The sequence below is a fragment of the Parus major genome, chromosome 1 (genome assembly GCF_001522545.3).
Source record: "Parus major isolate Abel chromosome 1, Parus_major1.1, whole genome shotgun sequence".
In the NCBI taxonomy this organism is placed as follows: Eukaryota; Metazoa; Chordata; class Aves; order Passeriformes; family Paridae; genus Parus; species Parus major.
The window spans coordinates 59,947,440-59,967,471 of NC_031768.1; the positions used below are offsets into that span (position 1 = coordinate 59,947,440).

Consider the following 20,032-nt stretch of genomic DNA (forward strand, 5'->3'; position numbering starts at 1 on the left):
TCTACATTAGTTACAGTAGAAGTCACCTGGACATGGAGCTGTGCCATGGGGCACCCTCCCTCTCCTGCCATCTTTAGTCATACTTTCACAATACCGGGCCTTGTTGCAGGGCTACTGCAAGCAGCTGGACACTTTGCCATGTGTTTCCTTGCTACAGCTTGAAATAATTCCTGGGGACGTGTTATATCCTGAAAGCTGAGACAGCCCCAGACCAAAGCAGCCAGTGAGCCGGCTGCACTCTTATTTCAGGAACCAGTTTATGTGTCACAAGCAGGCAATTTACACCAAAACACTCAAGATTGTGCTCACACGGGCTTGAAAGGAGTCGTGTTTGTCACAAGAGGAAAGGGGTTTTTGCTTTCATCTGAGATGGTAACCTTGCTTCTCCCAAAATCAGACAGTGACACCTCAGGGTTTGGTAGCACATTGTGCCAAGATGTCAGCAGACTCTACTGCCCAGGGACAGTGAGGAATGGGGCAGCTGGGAGAGCTGGGGAGCAACAAGGAGGGTGCAAGGAAGAGTTACGGAGCCATAGTGGGACAAGCATTGGGGACCACAGGGGACGTGCAGGGGGCTTGATGGGACGTGTGCAGGGTGTGGGAAGCACATGTGGCACACAGAGACACTCAAGTGCATGTGGGGGAGACCCATGGGCGTGTGGTGGGGCACATGGGAGCATGGCAGGACATGTAGGAAAACGTGGAAGGACAGGTGTGGAAGGACAGCAGGACACACATGGAGAAGAAGTGAGAGATGGGGGCACATGGGAGAGTGTGTGGAAACATGGGGGAGATGTAGGGGTTTGGGGACTGGGCATGGAGTGACACAGGTGCCAGGAGGAATGGGGGGTCACAGACTGGGGACACACTGGGGATCAAGGGGACCCACAAGGCTTCTCTAGACAAGTGTTCTCACCTCCCATGGGTGGTGGCCCCCCATGTGTCCCAGAAGGCAAGGGGACTTGGGGGGATGTGCACACTTTGAGGGCCAGAGGAACAAGCACCAGCAGCCCCTTCTGCACCAGCCCTCCATAGAAAAGGTGGGTGTGATAGAATTATACCCAAGAAACATAGATAATACATATATATGTAATTATCTGTGTACAGGTACCTACAATTAATTAATATATACATGAAATAAGAAAGCAATGATGGCCAGACAAGGGATCTGGAAGGCAAGTGTGAAGCATGGTGGACCTCCACCCACCAGAGAGGAAAGATAGCTCAGCCTGGTGAGACAATGCTGAGGTGGTGTGGCGAGTGGTGGGGGCATTAGGGGGGCTCTCAGAGGGTCACTCAAGTATGCTCCCCTGCAGCTTGGAGAAGGCAGAGCTTCTTTTTCCCAGACATCCTTTGGAAAGGGAGGAAAACCTCCTGCCTGTTCATTGCAAAGTGTATCTCTGACCCAGTGAAACCAGTAGAGGAAGCGCTAAACCACACCCTGCAAAAAAACAAACCAGTGTGAATGTGCTCATCTGTATCTACACACAGAGGCTCAGGGAACAGAGGCTTTGTGGCTGAAGGGATCCAAAATCTCCCCTGTGGCCACAGTGGTTGTGCCCAGGCTCAGGCTCTGACCCAGTTCCATGGGCTGAGAGCCCACCCAGCCACAAGAGCCCACTAGCACTTGGGCTGCTGAAGCTGGCAATAGCCAAAAGCTGGCTTGTGAAGGAGGGCTTTTAATTCCAGCCTGGTGGGCCTTGACTCAAAACTCATTTACAGTTCTTCCTTGGTCTAAATCCACCAAGAAAATGAGATAGGTGGAAAGTGCACGGATGTACTCCTTTCCCTTCCCTCCATCCCAGAAGTGGAAATGAGGAAATAAGATTTTCTGGTGTCCCAAAAGGGTGGAGAGAGACCCACAGCAGAATTTTTGTGTGGCTTGGCAGAATGACCCACTACACCATGGTAAGTGGGACTTTTTTCAGATGAATTCGGCCACAATCCAGCTTTACTCTTGAATCATCCTCACATCTCTGGAGACAAACTTTAAAATCAATATATTACAGCTCTTGGCATTTTCCAGTTCGTAGGAAAAATTGGTTGATTTGCTTTTCTTACAAAAAAAAAGGGCAACTCAAAATCAGCTACTATAAGCTAGTTAAACCCACAGCATTCCTACAGCCTGGTACCTTTCTGATAACACGGCGTGAGGGTTTGGGTGGATTTGTTTTTCTCATGTTTACTTTAAATCAAGTCAGTCTGTTTTTCACTTCTGCTGCTTGTTGATGTGTGAGGCACCATTTTTGCTCAAAGTGCTCATGACTAACAGCAGGAGCTACCACTTACAGCATAAACAGCCTGGGATTCTCCATTGCTGCCCACAGCCCCACGGCAGCTCCAGGTCTCACCCCTTGGCGTTAAGGTGATGTTCCTGCTGAGTTGCCCTGCGCTGGTTAGTGGGACTTTGCACTCCCTGCACCAAAATTGTGTTTGAAGCTCAGTTTCCATGCTTGGCATCAAGCAGACCTATTGTCCTCGGTGGGACAACGTGGGTGACACCCCTCAGGTTGATTGCTCTGAACCTCCTTCCCTGCTCAGCCGCTGCCCTGGGGAGGGGCTGGCTTCGGCAGCTGCCCCAGGACCTGCCTCCATGGGGTGGGTACCCAGGCAGGGGGAGGGAGAGGAAACAGAGGCTCCTGGAAGGCACTGAGGAAGCTGGAATTAAAAGTGGCAAGGAAAAGGAAGAAGAAAGAAGAAAGAAAGGGAAGCCAAAGTAGAAATTCAGATAGTCTCTGGAGCTGGGGGAAGGAGTCAGTCTGTTAGTCAGCCTTTACTCTGCCGCTGTTAAGCTCTACCCACTGAACGACTCCAATTAGTAATTATCAGTATATGCCAGCTGTTATTTCAGTCCTGGCAACATCTGCATTTAGAGAACATCTGTTTTTTTCTGTGAAGCTGCAAGTGCTGTAGTTAACACGTTGGTATTTAATATTTTGGGTTTGGTTTTTTTTGGTTTTTTTTTAAATCTTCAACCTGTTCTGCACTGCCATGCTAGCAATACACGTGAAAACAAAACTCAGCAGTTCAAAATTACTATAAATTAATGAACTTCTCCTTTCCACGTTTGTCTCCAGCCTCAAAGCCCTGTCTCAATGTACTCACTCAAAATAAACCCAATAGAAGTTGCAACATTTTAGCACATTTCACATAAGGCTATTCCTGGCACATGCTGAAAAGCATCTATTTTAATGGGGCTTGAGGGGTGTGGGCAAACCATTTAGCCGGTTGATGGGAGGAGGTGCCTGTATCAATAGCAACTGAAGCATCTCTACAAGAGGAAAAGAAAAGAAGAAACCTCCAGAGAGAGAGATGCTATTCAGTTGTTGAGGCTTTCAGATCTCAGGGCATCTCCTATTTTATTTATAGCTCCTCTGTGACTAAATATTATTTTTCAATTACTATATTGTGTTTTTTTCGGTTGGGCTTCTTATCCTTTCTTCGAAGCAACGTGACCACATAGTAAACTGTTTTTGAGGAGTGTTTGCTGTTTGAGGTTACAAGATGAAACCACAGAGTTCCTTATCTTGTCTTTCTGCATCTGTTTTTACATGAGCTAGCAGAGCAAAAGAGCAAAGCAGTAACGACCGAAAACTCCTTTTGCCCCTCTCCCCACCCATATTTTTGAAGCCACGGGAGAAGTCCCCAGTAGGATCCAGCTGCCGGCCCTCTTTGGGTTTTTTTGTCTGCAAACCAGGTAGGAACATGCTTCCGTAGGGTGGGAACCAAGGGAAAGCAGGAAGGTGGAAAGCAGTCACCAGCCTGGCATGGTTCCCCCTGAAACTTGTGTTTGTGCCTTAGGAAACAGCTCTGGAAATAGCAATAAAGTTTGTTTTGCTACCTTTCCTCCCCAAACTTTCAGCATTCACTATTTCATGGCTGCTCAGTCTTGACAGAAAACATGTCTGGACATGGAAGCTGGTGGGAGTTTTGCTCGGTACGTGGGGTCCTGGGCAGCGGTGCAGGGGTTGGGTGGGCTGTTCTCCCAAAGGTTGTTATCCAGTGTTATCCATTGCCCTCCCAAGAGGGCAGTGACTGTCACTGCTGCCATCTGCAATAGCTTTAATTACTCTCAAGGGAAGACTTTTGGGTGAGCCCCGGTGACAAAATCTGCTCATGTATTTATAGTTTTAGGTTACAAGCTCATTAGAGACATCTAACAGGGATAACTGGGCCACCTTTTCGGACAGGGATATGGGGTTTGGGGGGCTGGAGCATCTGGTCCCTGACCTGTGCTGTGCTCTGCTGGTACCTGGAGGCCCTTCTGACCCACTCAAGCTTCCACAAACTTTGAATTGCTTTCAAAGGCATGTTTTACACGTTCCAGTGATCACACTGAATATATCCCATCATGATGTTTCTATACAGGTGTGCTGGTACAAATCACTGTGTAGGGCTTTCTCCTTGCAAGGGTTCAGCAAAGTCTGGCCAAGCTGAGATTGGTGCTTAGTCCTGAGCTTTGAGAACAGCCATACTTGGACTGCTGGGGCTTTTTGATCCCGTGACATTTAACTAAGAGGGAAATGATTTTAAAAACCCATTATAAAAACAGCTTCTTATACAAGAGTCTTAAGTTATCATTATCTCCAAATTATTGCTCCATGTCACAACAAGGTGCCCAGCCTCAGAGCTGAGGGAACCTTCAAGGATCCTCGGGCAGACAGCACAAAGTGGCCTCCTGGGCTCTCTATCTGCATGTTCATCACACTGAACCAGCCCTGCAGGAAAACAAAGTCTGCCCCAGAGCACCTGAAGCGCTGGGATGCCGAGGAGGAGGAAGCAGTGGGGGAAGCAGTGAGCACAGGAGCTCAAGCGTGTTCTGACCAAGACCAAGTCAAAAGCACACATTTGACTAGGCAGCCTCCTCTCCTAAACTCATGGCTGGATTTGGGAGACAACACAATTTCTATAGCACTAAATGACCTCCTCAATCAACAGATTGATTTCTAAGCAAAAAACATTTGCAGTATCGAACTCTGAGGGATGCTCATTATTTGCGCACAGCCTCCAGCAAATCACACAGAAATTTTGCTTGAAAAACAGAATTAGTGTCATTATCTAGAGACCTATCTTGAAAACACAGCACTGATAATGGCATAGGTTTAGTGCTGTCTCTCAGAAATTTCAACTTTCTTCTTGAATAAGATGGCTGGGGGAGCTGGGTTTAGACAAACATTTCCTGCTGGCAGAAGCCATTTCTGAATCACTTGTCAAACTCCACATAAGTCCAGGAAGCTTCACCACAGTGGGTGACTTCTCACTGCTCAGCCCCTATCTCAAAGTCTTACCTGAGCCCTGCTCCTCCATCAGCTTCAAGCCATTGCTCCTAACCGGCCACCTTCAAGAGCAGAGCAACAGCTTGCTTTTGTTTCTGCTGGTATATGTCACTGAAAGCTATTTCCCATCCTCTTCCTGCTCACTTCTTCCCAGGGAGGACCCTAAGCGACCCCAGAGGTTTTATGCACAGGCCTATGTCCTTCATGTATTAGAGGTGGTTCTTACAGGCCTTTTCTAAGTACCAGAGGTGAAAAACACACATTGCATCTGAGATTGGCTGTTTTACCTACAAAGCCTTTTTCATAGAATGATAGCATGGTTTGGGTTGGAAGGGGCTTTTAAAGATCACGTCATTCCAACCTCCCTGCCATGGGCAGGGACACTTTCACTAGATCAGGTTTCTCAGGGCCCTGTCCAACCTGACCTTGAACAATTCCAGGGATAGGGCATCCACAGCTTCTCTGAGGAGCCTGTGCCAGTGCCTCACCACCCTCACAGGAAATCATTTCTTCCTAATACCTAAAATAAGCCCACTTTCTCTCAGTTTAAAGCCTTTGCCCCTCATCCTATCACTACATATCCATACAAAAAATTCCTCTCCAGCTTTCTTGTAGCTTTCTTTCCCAGCCATCATTTCCCTTCCCAGTGCTTTTTTTCCACACCATTTCACCCAACATCCTCTTTGCTGGTAACCCCATCCCTTCCCCCTGGAGCTGGGTTCACAGCCCCAGGATCCCATCCGACAGGGGCCTGTTACACCCAGTCCCAAAAGGTGAGGGTAAACCAGGATCTTGCTTACAGATCCCTTGGGGCAGATTAGTGAAAGGACATTGGATGATCAGTGTTCATAAAGATATATCTATATATATATATATAGATATATATATATAGATATATACCTAGGGTTTATTTTAGAACAGTTTGGTTCCAATGGAAAGCAGGTATATGTGGCTATTTTGGTTACTGTTGTTATCTACAGTAATATGGCAATATGAAAGCATAAAAATATCACTCACTTAGGAAAATGTGTAAGGGAAAAGAAAGAGGAAGAAAAAGTAAGAGTAGAAACACATCACCACCCATGGATCTCACGGCCAGACTTGATTGTTACAATTTAGTGTCCCTGGATCAAAGTGATGATCACAGCCTTGATCTGTTGGGGGTGAGGAAAAAAACCCATAAAACACAGAGTCTGATGTGTTCAAATAGACTCAGGCCCGGTGGGAACGCCCAGGTAGCTCCCCTCATGGAGAGCTTTCAGTCCTCTGGTGGAAAGCCTCAGAAATGAGTCTGGGGGCACTTTGGGGGTCTCTGATAGTTTGTGACACCTTCTAAGAAATGACAGCTGCCTCTCGCATCAGCGCAGTTGAGCCAGGAATGCCCCATCAGGAGGGATGAAAACCCTCAGGACCTTTCCCAGGAGGAGCTGTGGGGGGAGTTTTGCAACTGGGTGAGTTGTGTAAGGACAATTGGATGTGTCTCTTATCAGCCTCAAAGATGTTTGGCTTTGGTGATTGTTTGGTGATTGTTCAGCCCCTCTGGCTTATGCAGAGCAGAGGTTTCCCTCGGGGGGTGCAAAGCACCCAGCCGCCTCCACAAATGGGCCATTGTTTTGAGTCATTAACCATTAACATTTCAGTCTCTCGAAGGGCTGTTTGATTGCAGGACTTGATGGTATTGTCTTCCCACCAGACAGGAGTGGTAAACCTTCCCCCCGGACACTCTTGACACACCATGTTACACCTGAAAGGCATCTCTTTTATGACTGCTTCATCTCCTACACTGAGTGGCTTTTCTCGCTTTCCTTTTTTTTTTTCTTTTTTTGGTTTTTGTGTATGTGTTTCCCCTGATTCACCTGCTGCGCGGAGGGAGAGATTGACAGATCTTGCAGGCAGTGCTCACTCTTCTCCCTGCTTCACCCTGAGTGGCTGGGGACAGAAGGTGACACAATTGCTTTTGCCAGTCCCAGGGGACATTTCCCCATCTACATCCCTGCTGTGCCTCTCCAAGGGCACCCAAAATCCGGTGCTGCTCATAAGCCCACATGCAGGGCTGAGCTCAGTGCTCTGGCCTTGCCAGAGGTAGAAAGCATCCATCCCTCCATGTGCCCTCTTTGCCTTGACCCATTTCACTCCCTTTCTCTGCTTTACTTCCTGTGACAAATTTGCTGTGCCGGGTCTGTGGAAAGCAGCTGGAACAGTTTCATGCCGGCGCTGTTTTTCTCCTTTATACAGCTCAGCAGGCTTGGATCCATTCAAATCTCCCTTTCTTTTCTTTATTTTTTTAAATCTTTTCAGTGCAGCTTCCTACAATTTCAGCTTTTTGGCTGACTCGAGGCTTGAAGTCTGTCTTTCCTCTTCCCTGTGCTTTCTCCTGCAGTAACCCCTTATGTGGCATGGCCTTGCTTTCCACAGGCATGTGGAGGTCTGCTATGAATACCAGAGTGGAAAGCTGCTGGCACCCAACAATCTCACAGTGAAAAGTTTTCAGGACACCATGCGTGCTGTGCTGGCTCCATCCTGCAGACAGGTATGGCAGGTAGATGCCCAGCATCTCAGCACACAGGAGGACTACAGGCTCAGGCAAGCCCTCAGGGACAGTCAGGAAGCAGAGCCATTCCATGTCACAGCTGCCTCTCCTGATAGCACAGCTGTGCCTGGGGCTTGGACAACCCCGGTTTTGATGGCACAAATGCTAACAAATTCCTGGCCAGCTCATGTCTTCTGAGGACTTGCCACAGTCTGATGCAGGAAGGCCAGCAGTCAGCTGCTCTTGCATTTGGCAGATGCCTGTGCAGCTGGAAGCCTGTGGTAGGACACCAGTGGGATGTCCCACCACCAGCCAGCCATGCTGCTGGCAGCTGCAAGCTCAGCTGTTGCTCTACGGTTGGACTAGATGGTCTTTTCAAACCTAAATGATCCTAGGATCAGCAGTGATGTTCACATTATTGGATAACAGTTAAAGCAGGGCAGGATGAGTTCTCAGAGGGGAAGGGGAGCCCTCACTGGGCTTCTATCAACCTCCCTAACCAAGGCCCTGCAACACAAAAGGACGTTTTTGTTTTATACTGATTTAAACTGTATTGGTAAGCCAGCCTGAAGCTGAGGTGAGTTCACTCTGCTCTTGCTGGGGAGCATTTGTGTGATGACTCTGTGTGTTTATTTCTGGATGCTGTTCACTGTGTGCACACTAGCATATGATTCTGCCTGTTGCTGGAGGAATAATAATAATAACAATAATAATAATAATGGTTATTGTTATATGCTTACTAATGTGGTGTGATGCTGGCACCCAGTTCCCAACTAGCTGGAGTCAGACATGGAGCTCAGCAAACTGTTTCCTGGAACAGATCCCCAAGTAGCACAGGGAACTGTCTCAAGTTTATGCTCCAGATCAGGCAGCTCTTTTGGGTTTTATTTTTGTTTAAAAAACGTATTTTCCAAGAATAGGCATATTTGCTGATCTGGAATTTTTCTTGGACATTAAACAAGCCAATGGCAACAGTGCAGGAGTCATCCTTGTCCCATAGGTCAACCTGCTCTCTCTTTTTAACCAAGTTAGGCATTTCCAGCCTCACAGCCCTGCCAGCTCCATGCACCCATCCCAGCAGCAGAGCGCAGGGCAGACTCAGTGCCTGGCAAACCCAGCCTGGTCAAAAGCAAATGACAAAGGAAAATACCTTTAAAAAAGGTCACTTTCTCTTAAGAAATGCTCTTTCCTGCTTTTTATCTGTAGTTTAGGGTTTTTTCATATGATTTCATGGCATTTCATTTGTCCTGCATATTATATAGGAAAACCTTATTTTTTTATTCTGTTTCATTTTAAAACTATTAAAACCATCTGCCACTTAGTAAATACTAACATACTTTCTTTTCTAGATCAAAGTGTCTCCTGTCTGTGTTGTAATGGAAGTTTGACATTATTTTTTTTTACAAGACAGGCAGGAGACACTTTGATCAGGTGCCAAACTGTTTCACTACAACAAACAGGCAACACTCTGAGCTAGAAATGATAAGATGTTATTATGCACTGTGATGATTTCATGACATGTCGGCCATGATGTTAAAAAACCCCACAGAACACATAACTTAAAAAGTATCACTGTGAAATTCCAGCTTTTTTAAAATGAACAACTTATGAACTGAAAGCATTCCTATTATATTTTCTCTGTACACATCTATGATCAGTTTGTAGCATTTTTGGCTACTTTTTTGTAATTATTTTAATTTTGATCAGAATCTTCTGTCAAAAACACTTCACTGAAAAAATTCTGATGGATTCAACTTAAAAAGCTTTTTTAAAAAAGCCTTTTTATAGACAAAATATTACTGTCCCCACCAGAGAACAAAGGAATCACCTGCAAGCTCTTTTGTCATTCTTAAATAAATTAATTGTTTGGGGATTATTTCATCCTTGTTTCTCAAATGCACTGTTCTGACCAGCCCCCCCATACATGTTTGCCTTTTATCCTGGGATGCAGGATGACTCCAGAGAGCCCATGGCTTTCCAATAACATAAATACTGCAGCTACACACTGTGGAAAAACAAACAAACAAACCCATGCACATTGTAATTTCAGTCTTGATTTGCATTCTGAAGAGGAGCTCTTCCATAGTCACCTATGCCAAGCACATGGACACCACAGACAGACTGGGTGTGAGTGTGCGGCCCCTCAACACGAGAGCTGCAGGTGGAGCAGGTAAAGCCAACCAGCCTCTATTCCTCTCCCTAAAAGCAGGTCTTCTCCTGCTCTGTAGGCAGAAGCTACCCCAGATTTCCATGTGGACAGTCACAGCTGAGGAAGGATTGATTGTCTCTGATGGACACGGCAGCTGGAGGAGATGTCTGCAACCCAGGATAACTGGTAGTAGAAGGGAAGCAGCATGCACAAGGTCTCACCAGTGGGAAAAAATGGTGCTTCTCATCTGCATGTTGCAAATTATTTCACCCTAAATGAGGTGAGAAGGTTCATGGGCCAAGACAAAAGTTGCATCAAAGAGAGGTCTGATTGAATACTAGGAAAAAGCCCAAACAACTTTGGAAAAGATTCCCTAGGAGGTCTTTTTTGTCCTTGGAGGTTTCTAAAACTCAGGTGGACACAGTCCTAAGTGATCTGCCTTCATGCTGAAATTAGCCCTGCTTTCAGTGAGAAGTTGGAGCACATGACCTTCCCAGGTCCCTTAAGGGTTCAGTCACTCTACATCTATGCTACTATGACCCTGCAATCATGTTATGAATCCCAGGTCAGGAGATAACAAGTCTCAGGGTTGCCCAAGCATGGTCCTGTATCCTTACCCTCAGCAGCAATGGCATTTGCTCTGCTGGTGGTGCAGGTCATCTCCCATTGGAGGCATGTGCCATCGGAGGCACAGCATCCAACCCTTCTAGGAGAAAGTCCTTGGCTGCCAAAATAAATGCATTTCAGGCACGCATTTGAACCAGTCTGGGGTTGAAGGACTCGTATCACACCACCAAAGGTCAGGTGGAGATCCAGGGCAGCTCCAGTCTGGGGGCATTTTGGCACAGCGAGTTGTTTGTCCAGCACAACCACTTGCTGGTGTGGCGTCAACACATGGAGCACGTCTGAGCACAGCCCAGGCTGCTGCACACCGGGGTTCTGTGTCAGTATGTGCAGCACAAATAGGCACCAGCACAGGTCACTTCATGTCTGGGTCTGCTTTCATCCCCTGATGCTTCGGGTCATCAGGCGTCACAGCCCGGAAAATGATTTTCCAGCATTTGTGGAACGAAGGCTGCTCAAGAAACAATTAGATCAGCCTCTCATCTTTTGAAAGCAAATTGTTTAAAACCAAAAGCCATAGGATTGTGTACATTTGTCTTTTCAACCCAGCAGTAAGTATGTTAATGTGCAGTAAATCATTATTCACAGAATCTCAGAATATGCTGAGCTGGAAGGAACCCCTGAGGATCATGGAGTCCAGCTCCTGGCCCTGCACAGCACCATCCCCAGGTGTCACACCATGTGCCTGAGAGCATTGTCCAAAAAAACTTCTTGAGCTCTGTCAGACTGATGCTGTGACCACTTATCTGGGGAGCCTGTTTCAGTGCCCAACCACCCTCTGGGTGAAGAGCCTTTTCCTAATGTCCAACCTAAACCTGCTCTGACACAACTTCAGCCCATTCCCTCAGTCCTGTCACTGTCACCACAGGGAAGAGATCGGTGCCTGCCCCTCCTCTTCCCCTCACAAGAGGCTTGGAGACTGAAAGGTCTCCCCTCAGCCTCCTCCAGGTGAAGCAGAACCAAGTGACTTCAGCTGCTCTTCATATGGCTTCTCCTCCAGGCCCTTAAATCCAGAATCTGGGAGGGGAGAGGTTTGGGTTAGGCATTGCAAACCAACCAGAAGCAATGCTATTATTCTATGATTCCAGTTTTTCAAACAACTCTCCTGAACTTCGCTATGCTCCTGATGAAGTTCTGAAAGGATGATTTGTAGTAGACTGGAGATGGGACCATTACTGTCTCTGGTTATTTTTGCTGGAAATGGCTGTTGCTCTTTTTCAGTCTCGTTGATTTAGCCAGCAGTTTCCAGAAAACAGACAAGTCAGTGCTTTCTCTTGACCCTTCAAAACACAGCCTAAGCTTTAGGAATCCCGTTGGAGAGGTCTGGATGCACAGACCTGCCCCCACTGTTGGGGCCACTGAGGAAACACTGCTGGCTGTAGGGTGGCAGTGCCCCTGGGCACTGAAGGGCATTAGCCCTGGTGCTTGGGCAGAGCCTGCAAGAGCTCCAGGGAAGCAATCTGCTACAAAGCAGTTGGTGCCAAACGCTGCCCAGGTTGTAGAGCTATAATAAAAGCCCTCCAGGTTCTTTTGGGGTGAATGAATGAACACCACTGCCTCTGAACTAAACGCTACTTTGAATAGGCTCAGTAGAGCCATAGCATTCTATAACCCCACTCTGAACACTGTTTCTCCTCACCCACCTTCACAGCTGAAAGAGAGTGGCCCCTTGCCTTCCCAGTTTTTATAAACAAGGCTGCAACCTTTATTCCTGCCTTGAGGAACAGATTGAATTGCTTTTGATGATCCAGAACAATGTCATCCTTTATTCCCTCTTCAAAAGCAATTAGTATTTCAGCTTGATTATTTGCAGATAATATGAGTCACCAGATAAAACACACTGAATACAAAATGCTCCCTGGGAATGAAAGAGATAAATGGTATTTAAGGTCAAAAATCTATCATATGCTTAAATATCACAAAACTGTCACACATCATAGAAAAAAAAATAAAATCAGTCCCTCTTTGTGAGACAGAAAGATGGATCCTGTGTTTGTTTAACCTCAAACTCTTAATTAATTTGTTGCAGGAGCAGGGCACCATGACACCAAAGGCAGATTGTGTCAGTGTCACAGCACAAGAACAAGTTTGGTGCATCACAATTTCAGAGTTGTCAAACTATCCAAAATTTCAGGCCAAATATGTCATTTAATCTTAAAAAACAATTTTAGATTTTTTTTTCTCTTATTTGTTTCCTGATTTCTAGCTTGTTGTATTGCAGCTTGTTGATATTTTCAGCTCTTTTACCCAGAAACCCAAGGCTAGAAGCTGACTCATTCTTAATAGAAGGTACAAGCCTCACAGAGCAGCATTATTTCAGGAAATCACATTTTAATGGGAACATCAAATCTATCTGGCATTACAATAAGGTCATCAGAAATTAGCAGTACTGAAGGTTTATCTTGGGTTTGCTTCTAACATAGATGATAGCTGATATATCCATTCTCTGTACTGATGTTGGCAAGCAGCTTCATTGGGAAACGCTGAAGTATATATAGAGTTTTGTGAAAATTTCAATCAAAAATAAAGTTTGCTTTTCTTTTCTCTTTTTCTGAAAAGAAATTTAATGTCTGAGAGTTTTCATATACAGCATCATTTCAACCTTTCCCTAGATTGGTTGGTCTTCCAGGAGCTGGAACAGCCACGAACTGTCAGGCTTTGCTGGAAAGATTCTTTCTTCCCCCTGGGATGTACATCACTGTGCACAGAACTGCTGTGGCCTTCCTCAGAGTGTTTTATATTTACATTAGATTTTTAGCATTGATGCAATAATTTTTTCTTCTCTAAATTATTAATAACTGATACCTGTGCTTTCCTATCCCCAAAAGGAAACTTTTTTAAATAAAGGGGTGCTTGCCACTGAACCAGTGTAGTGAAACGCAAAGAGAATTGTGGTACATACTGATTTTACCTCCAGATTGCCTATGATCATCCATGCTGAGATGAAATTAGAAGATCTATGGAAAGTGGAAGTGTTTTCCCCTAGGCTACAGGATGCAGAGGCGCAGCACTCTCCTCACCCCATGTGCCTCACCAGTGGCTGGGGGCATAACCCTCATGAGGAGCTCCTTGAGGGCAGGGTGGGTGGGCAGCTGAAAGCTCCTGTATTACCTGTCTTACAGGCATTCCACCTCCTGATCCAACAGGCTTGGCATGGATGGCCTGGGGGATCTAGGCACATACATGTGCCTGCCAAAACCCAGATTGTCCAGGAGCAAGTTAAAACACCTCAGGCTTTGAGGATGCTCCAGAAGAAAAGCAGCCCTAAACCTCCTCACTGACAACTCTTTAGAACAGAAAGGGACCCCTGCTAGACTTAATGCCTTCCCCTGCAAGATTCAACTAAGAACAACAATATTGTGAAAGGCAGATGGAGAAAGCCCATGGCTGCAGGCTTCTCACCAAGGCTTTGATAAGCCCTGTGCTCAGGGGCAGACAGGTACAGCACTCCAACCCATCTGCTACACTCAGCTCCATTGCTCTGAACCCCATTCGGTTTTCTCCCATCCCAGGCAAGTATTCAGTTTTCCCCTCTATCAACTGGGGGCCACTTCTCCCTAAAGGCAGGGAAGCTTGCAGTGAGCTGCAAACCAAATCCACTCTTCATGCTCACCTTCACTTTTCATTTCTCTTCAGATCTGGGGTTTTCATCAACTACATCTTTTCTACAAAGAAGCCCTTCTGGCTTGTTTCACTTGTGATTTTGCAAGTCTTTATAATCACTTCTTACAAACGCTTTAAGCAAGATCACCGAAGCACTTTGTAACATCCTTCTGGAGCATTTATAAACAAGGTTGTGGTTTGTGTCAGGGACCAGCCTGACATCACTTAGAGACCAACATTTACCTCTAAGGTCATGGAAATATTTCCAAAGAGATGCTTCTTGCAAGGGTTCAGTGGCCTGGCCTGCTCAAATGTTTGGACCTCACCTCAGACACCTCACAGGGTCATTGCAAGCAGGAATGGTGGCCCTGGAGCAGCTGGCACCAGGGAACAATGCCACTTACAGCACCAGAGACTGAATTAAATCAGCAAAAAAAGTCCAGCTTCTTTTGGTATGGACATTCCTATAAATTCATCATGCTTTCATGTCTATGCAAAAGATGCAATAAGTTATCTCTGGAGCACCTTTAGAGCTCCTTAATATCCTACCTCCCATGGCAGAAAGATTCCACTCTGCAGCAACCATTTCAGTACATTATAAAGCAGGTTTCACCACTCCTCAGTGGTGCCAAGTTTCCAGCTTCTCTCTGGCTTTGCAAGGAAGAGGAAATGAGTTCCGACGAGCCTCCTGTGGGGAACAGGTCCTGTTTGAAGCACCTGCAAGCAGGGCCAGCAGGGCAGGAGAGGGACGAAGTGCAAAGCACCGCAGGCTGCAGCCCCAGTGAGCCAGCCCATGGAGGGCACTCTGTTCTGGCAGCGGCCGGTTTCACAGAGATCGGGAGTTTAAGCACAGATCTAATTGAATTGCAGATGTCTTTTCTGATGGCTATCTGCTAGCAAAGCTTCAATTAAAGCAGGAGCAAAGAGGCAGAAGGGGGAGGTTCTCAGTAATAAAACTTATAGAAGGGTGGCCATTGACAGCAGCCTCCACAGAGAGCATAATCCAGGTAGATTCGTTTAAGATTTTTTTTGTTTTGGGGTGTGGGGGGGGAGGTCTGAAACCTCAGCACAGATGCCCAGCTTCCAAATCCTAGAGATCCTGAGTGTATGTTGGAGTGGAAAGCAGCTAACAGTAATACAATACACAAATAAGCTCATCTCTATTGCTTCCAGTACTCCCCGATGAACAACTTCATCTGCTTTCCATTCTGAAGGCCATTGAGGTTTGTTATGGACTTTGGTTTTAAAGGCTGAAAAGTTTTACTCACTGGCCTTTTGTTACTTCCAAGATTATGGTGGGTTTGCCCTGAGCTTGCACTCGCCAGCTGAAGACCTCTTGTCATTTTACAGTGCCTTTAGAGCTCCAAAGTGGGAGAACCTGAACAGAGCTCTCAGTGCACCCAAACAACAAGACTACAAATCAGAGCATTATGACTTTTTTTTTTATTATTTTTTGCCTGTAGCTACTTTCTCACGATGACTTGAACTGCATCCAATGTGTGTTACCACATACACGTCACTGAAAAACCACCCCCACCCAACACAGATGAAGAATCAAAATTAAGCTTCAAGATGACCTGAGAATCTGGTTTAGCTGAGGAGTAAGGTTTTTGAGAACTGTTTTCCCTTTCCTCAGCCGATTGTTACGCTGTACCCAAATTCCTGTTGTGCAACAGTTTGGAGGCCTCTTGGCCATGTCCTACCCAAACCCTATTGCTTCTTGGCGCAGCACAACTCTCCTGGGGGCATCTCAATGGACAATCACCCCCTGGGATTCAGTTTCAAGGAAAATAATCAGAGTTTTGCTCGTTTTCCCTTTTGAACTGCTGCCCTTTTCCGATGTATTTACAATGTAAGGAAGTCAGTTTTTTCATGGTTTGGCTTTTAACTTTGTTGTTGAGCTTGGCTTTGCTCCTGTTGGAAATTGGACCCCAGTTGAGGAGGGCAGTTGCCAGTGTCTGCTGGAAACTCCTTGCCTGGGATTTTCAAGCAGGCCGTTTGTTGACCTAGCTCAGCACATACTAAACAAATGCAGAAGAGTCTGCATACTCATTGCAGGAAAAGGACTGGCCCAGTGGCAGGAGTTTTTCAGAATATCTCCAAACATTTCAAATGCCTAAGTTCACTCCAGACTTCTCAGGAGGTCCCTCCAGCAACCATCCTGCATTTAATTTCATGCATCTGAAGTAACACTGAACAGCAAAGGTTGGAACTGGGCTGAGTTCCTTGAATTTCTGACTTCTTTCAGGTTTACTCCAGCAGAAAACTCACCAGGAAGTTAAAAAACATATTCCTAAAGAGAGAGGAAAAAAGTGAGAAATAATGCATCATCTGTAAGATGTGACCTGTTACTAACATGCTCAGGATGCTTAACGAGAGGTTTTGCAAATGGCACATATTAAACAAACAAGTATGCCCTTAGCCAGCAAGCTGCTATTTCTCCCTGCAAGGAATAAATAATAATTAAAATTCTTTGTATTGAGACTTGTAGCTACAAAAAAATCATGGGTGGTAATTCCTAAATACTCTTGTGTGGTTCTTTCTGCAGCTGATCCACAGGAAGCTGCCTCCCAGGCATTGATTTATTCCATAAGAATGAGGGAGAGGCATCTCTAAAGCACTGCATTTACTCCCCTGCTGCTGAGAGGTTTTATCTGGGTGCTCTCTGGACAGTTTCCAGGAATGTTATTGAAGAGTATTTCTCTCTCCTTCCTCAGCAGTCACTTGCTCACTCCCCCCCACTGGGACAGGGGAGAGACTCAGAGAAGTGAGAAGACTTACGGGTTGATAACAAGACAGTTTAACAGGTAAAGCAAAAGCCGTGCACACAAGCAAAGCACAACAGGGAATCCATTCATCACTTCCCATGGGCAGGCAGGTGTTCAGCCATCCCTGCAAAGGCAGGGCTCCATCACACATAATGGTGACTTGGGAAGATGAACTCCATAATTCCAAACATTCCTTCTCCTTCCCCCAGCTTTATGTGCTGAGTATGATACCATGTAGTCCATGTAGTCCAGGATATTCCTCTGGGGTCAGCTGTCCAGGCTGTGTCCTCTCCCAGCTCCTTGCACATTCCCAGCCTCTCTCTGGTGGGGTGAGAAGCAGAAAGGGCCCTGACTCAGTGTCAGCTCTGCTCAGGTGTAACAAACACATCCCTGTGTTACCAACAGTTTTCTGCACAAAACCAAATTACAGCCCCACACTATCTCCTATGACCAATCCAAGCTCTATCCCAGCCCAAACCAGTGTATTCTCCATTCCTGATTCTGTATTATTTACATCATGCTCAGGTCTCGCATACAATCCAGTACATCCTCATTACCCACCACCACTGTCACCATCCTCTGATACAATACACAGGTATCTTTTCCTTAGTCTATGGATCACCCCTGTGAAATGTCTGTCAAGCACCCACAAACATCCACAAAATGTCCTTTTGAATTCATTTAGTCCATGACTTCGGTCAGGACAGGAGAGGTGGTGTGTTGTGTGGAGTTAGTGGGCACCAAAGGCAAGGCAGGGCAGGGCAGGGCAGGGCAGGGCAGGTCAGGTCAGGTCAGGTCACTGCTGTACTTGCACTGCTTCCTCTAAGGCTCCTCCACTGGTTTGGGTGATTCCTGCTGTTGTAATTCCTACAATACACAGCTCAAATTCCACATTACAACAGCGTCGAGATGTTTCCATTACAAGCTCCACCTCTGGTTCATTCAGAGCAGACCATGGCGTTTAAAACTGCAGTTAACTCTTCTGCTTTCCCTGCTCTGGCTTGGACTTTTCCACAGACCACAGTCCCTTAGGAGTGTACCTGCTCCAAGTGAAGCCTTACCTACGAACCACAGACTCTTTGGGGGTCTGTATGCTGGGGCATGGACTTACCCACAGCCACAGCTGCTTTGATGTAGACCAGTTTCAGCATGGTCTTTTCCATGGGCCACAACGCTTTCAGAGATGTTCCTGCTCCAGCATGGCCTCACCCACAGCCAGTCCCTTTGCAAGTAAATCTGCTTCAGCATGGCCTTACCCATGACTGCAGTCCCTCCAGGGGTCTATTTACTCTCTCCTGGGCTTATCACAGCCACACACTTTGGGGTGCTCCTGCAAGACCACAAGCATAGCCCCTGATGTTTTAAGGTGTGCCTTCTCCAGCACGGACTTAGCCTTGGGCCACAATCCCTTCCGAGGTCCAGCTGCTGCGGCACAGACGTAACCACAGCCACAGATGCTGCAAGATGTACCTGCTCTGGCGTGGCCTTATCCAGGGCCACAGAAGCCTCAGGGTGCCCAGCTCCCACATGGGCTCACCCACAGATCACAGGCCCTTCCACTCGAGTTCACACTGGAGCTCCAGCCTGTCCAGAACAGCAGCAGCAGCTCTGGCCATCTGCCAGCCCGACACATTGCCACTGCCGTTATCGAAATGTTCCCAGGCACCGCAGAGTAAGGTGATAAGCAGCACAGCAGTTCAGTGAGCAGCCACTAATGAGCACTAGACTCAGGCAAGCGAGCCCTGTGGCAAACAGGAGCCTGTCAATTAACAGCAAAACAGCAATAATAGCTATAAAATCGATCCAGCACATTCCAATAACATCTGGTGGTACTTTGAGCCCCGAAGCAGGTGACAAAAAGGACTGGTGTGGTTTTAACGAGGCAGCTGCTAAATGCCACATCAACCACTTGCTCTTATTTCTCTTACCTTCCACAACAGTCACTCCTCCACAGTGGGATAGGGGAGAGAATCAGAAAAGTGAGAAATTTCCTGCGTTGAGATAAAAACAGTTTAAGGGAGAAACAAAACAAGGAATCCCTTCACCATTCCCCATGGGCAGGCAGGTGTTCAGCCATCTCCAGGAAAGCAGGGCTCCTCCACATGTAACAGCGATTTGGGAAAACAAACACCATCATTCCGAATTCCCTTCTTCCCCCAGCTCTATATGCTGAGCACAACACATAGATTGTAGGATAGCCCTGTGGTCAGTGGGGGTCAGCTGTCCAGGCTGTGTCCCCTCCCAGCCCCTTGTGCACCCCCAGCCCTCTCTCTGGTGGGGTGAGAGGCAGAAATGTCCTGGCTCAGTGTCAGCCCTGCTCAGCTGTAACAAAAACATCTCTGTGTTATCAACACTGTTTTGGTCACAAATCCAAAACACAGCCCCATACCACCTACTCTGAGGAAAATTAGCTCTACCCCAGCTACAGCCAGCGCTCTCAAGCATTTATACAGGCCCCAGAATGTGAATCATCTAGACTTGCCTCAGAATTGTTTGCCAAAATAGTATTGGTTAAAAAAAAAAAAAAAGCCATAAGAAGAAAAAATACCTGGTCTCTGACAATGTGTTTTGATCAGTTTATCATATTGCATTTATATTTAAGGATAAAGCCAGTGTGCAGCTAATTGACAACAAGAAATTAAACGACAAACAGCTTGAATACAGCCTGAAGAGTTACTGAATTGGAGATACGCTGCGAATAAAAATCTTGACATAAAAAGATACATTTAATATGACTCTCAGCGCATTTGTAAAAAGAAAAAAATTGGTGGAAAAAGACAATGCTCTTGACCACTGATAACATTTGATTTAAAGTTCTCTGAAAAATAGTTTTTTCTAGTACAAAAGCAAAAATAAAAACAATTAATTCCAGAAGTATTACAACATAACTGACAAACATCTACTCTTTGTCTGGATTTCAAGCACAATTTTAGTCAATTTGAATCCATTTCATGTAGAGGCTGCAGCTTTGACAGAGCTATTGCTAAAATCATCTCAGCAACAAAACACTGCTCATTTTAGCAATAAATAAGCAGCCCCAAGAACCAGCTCCAGTTTAGAACTACTCAGTACATAAATGAAT

At 46.2% G+C, this 20,032-nt stretch overlaps 2 long non-coding RNA genes across 9 annotated transcripts; one reads left to right on the forward strand and one right to left on the reverse strand.

Annotated features, from left to right (window-relative positions):
* The first annotated feature begins 2,210 nt into the window (after positions 1-2,210).
* LOC107202864 lies at positions 2,211-16,996 on the forward strand. 7 transcript variants are annotated; one of them, XR_004497575.1, is made up of 5 exons: positions 2,211-3,697; positions 3,863-3,937; positions 7,692-7,806; positions 9,857-9,976; positions 16,900-16,996. It is a non-coding gene; the product is annotated as an uncharacterized LOC107202864 (long non-coding RNA). The 7 variants fall into 7 exon arrangements; XR_004497585.1 differs by lacking the exon at positions 16,900-16,996 and adding an exon at positions 10,016-11,254 and having other exon boundaries at positions 9,857-9,933; XR_004497584.1 differs by lacking the exon at positions 3,863-3,937 and having other exon boundaries at positions 2,212-3,697.
* LOC107202863 lies at positions 14,732-18,995 on the reverse strand. Of its 2 annotated transcripts, none has more exons than XR_004497574.1 (2): positions 18,879-18,995; positions 14,732-18,692 (listed from the first exon to the last, which is right to left on the reverse strand). It is a non-coding gene; the product is annotated as an uncharacterized LOC107202863 (long non-coding RNA). The 2 variants fall into 2 exon arrangements; XR_001520879.3 differs by having other exon boundaries at positions 14,732-18,709.
* Between the last annotated feature and the right edge of the window lie 1,037 nt (positions 18,996-20,032).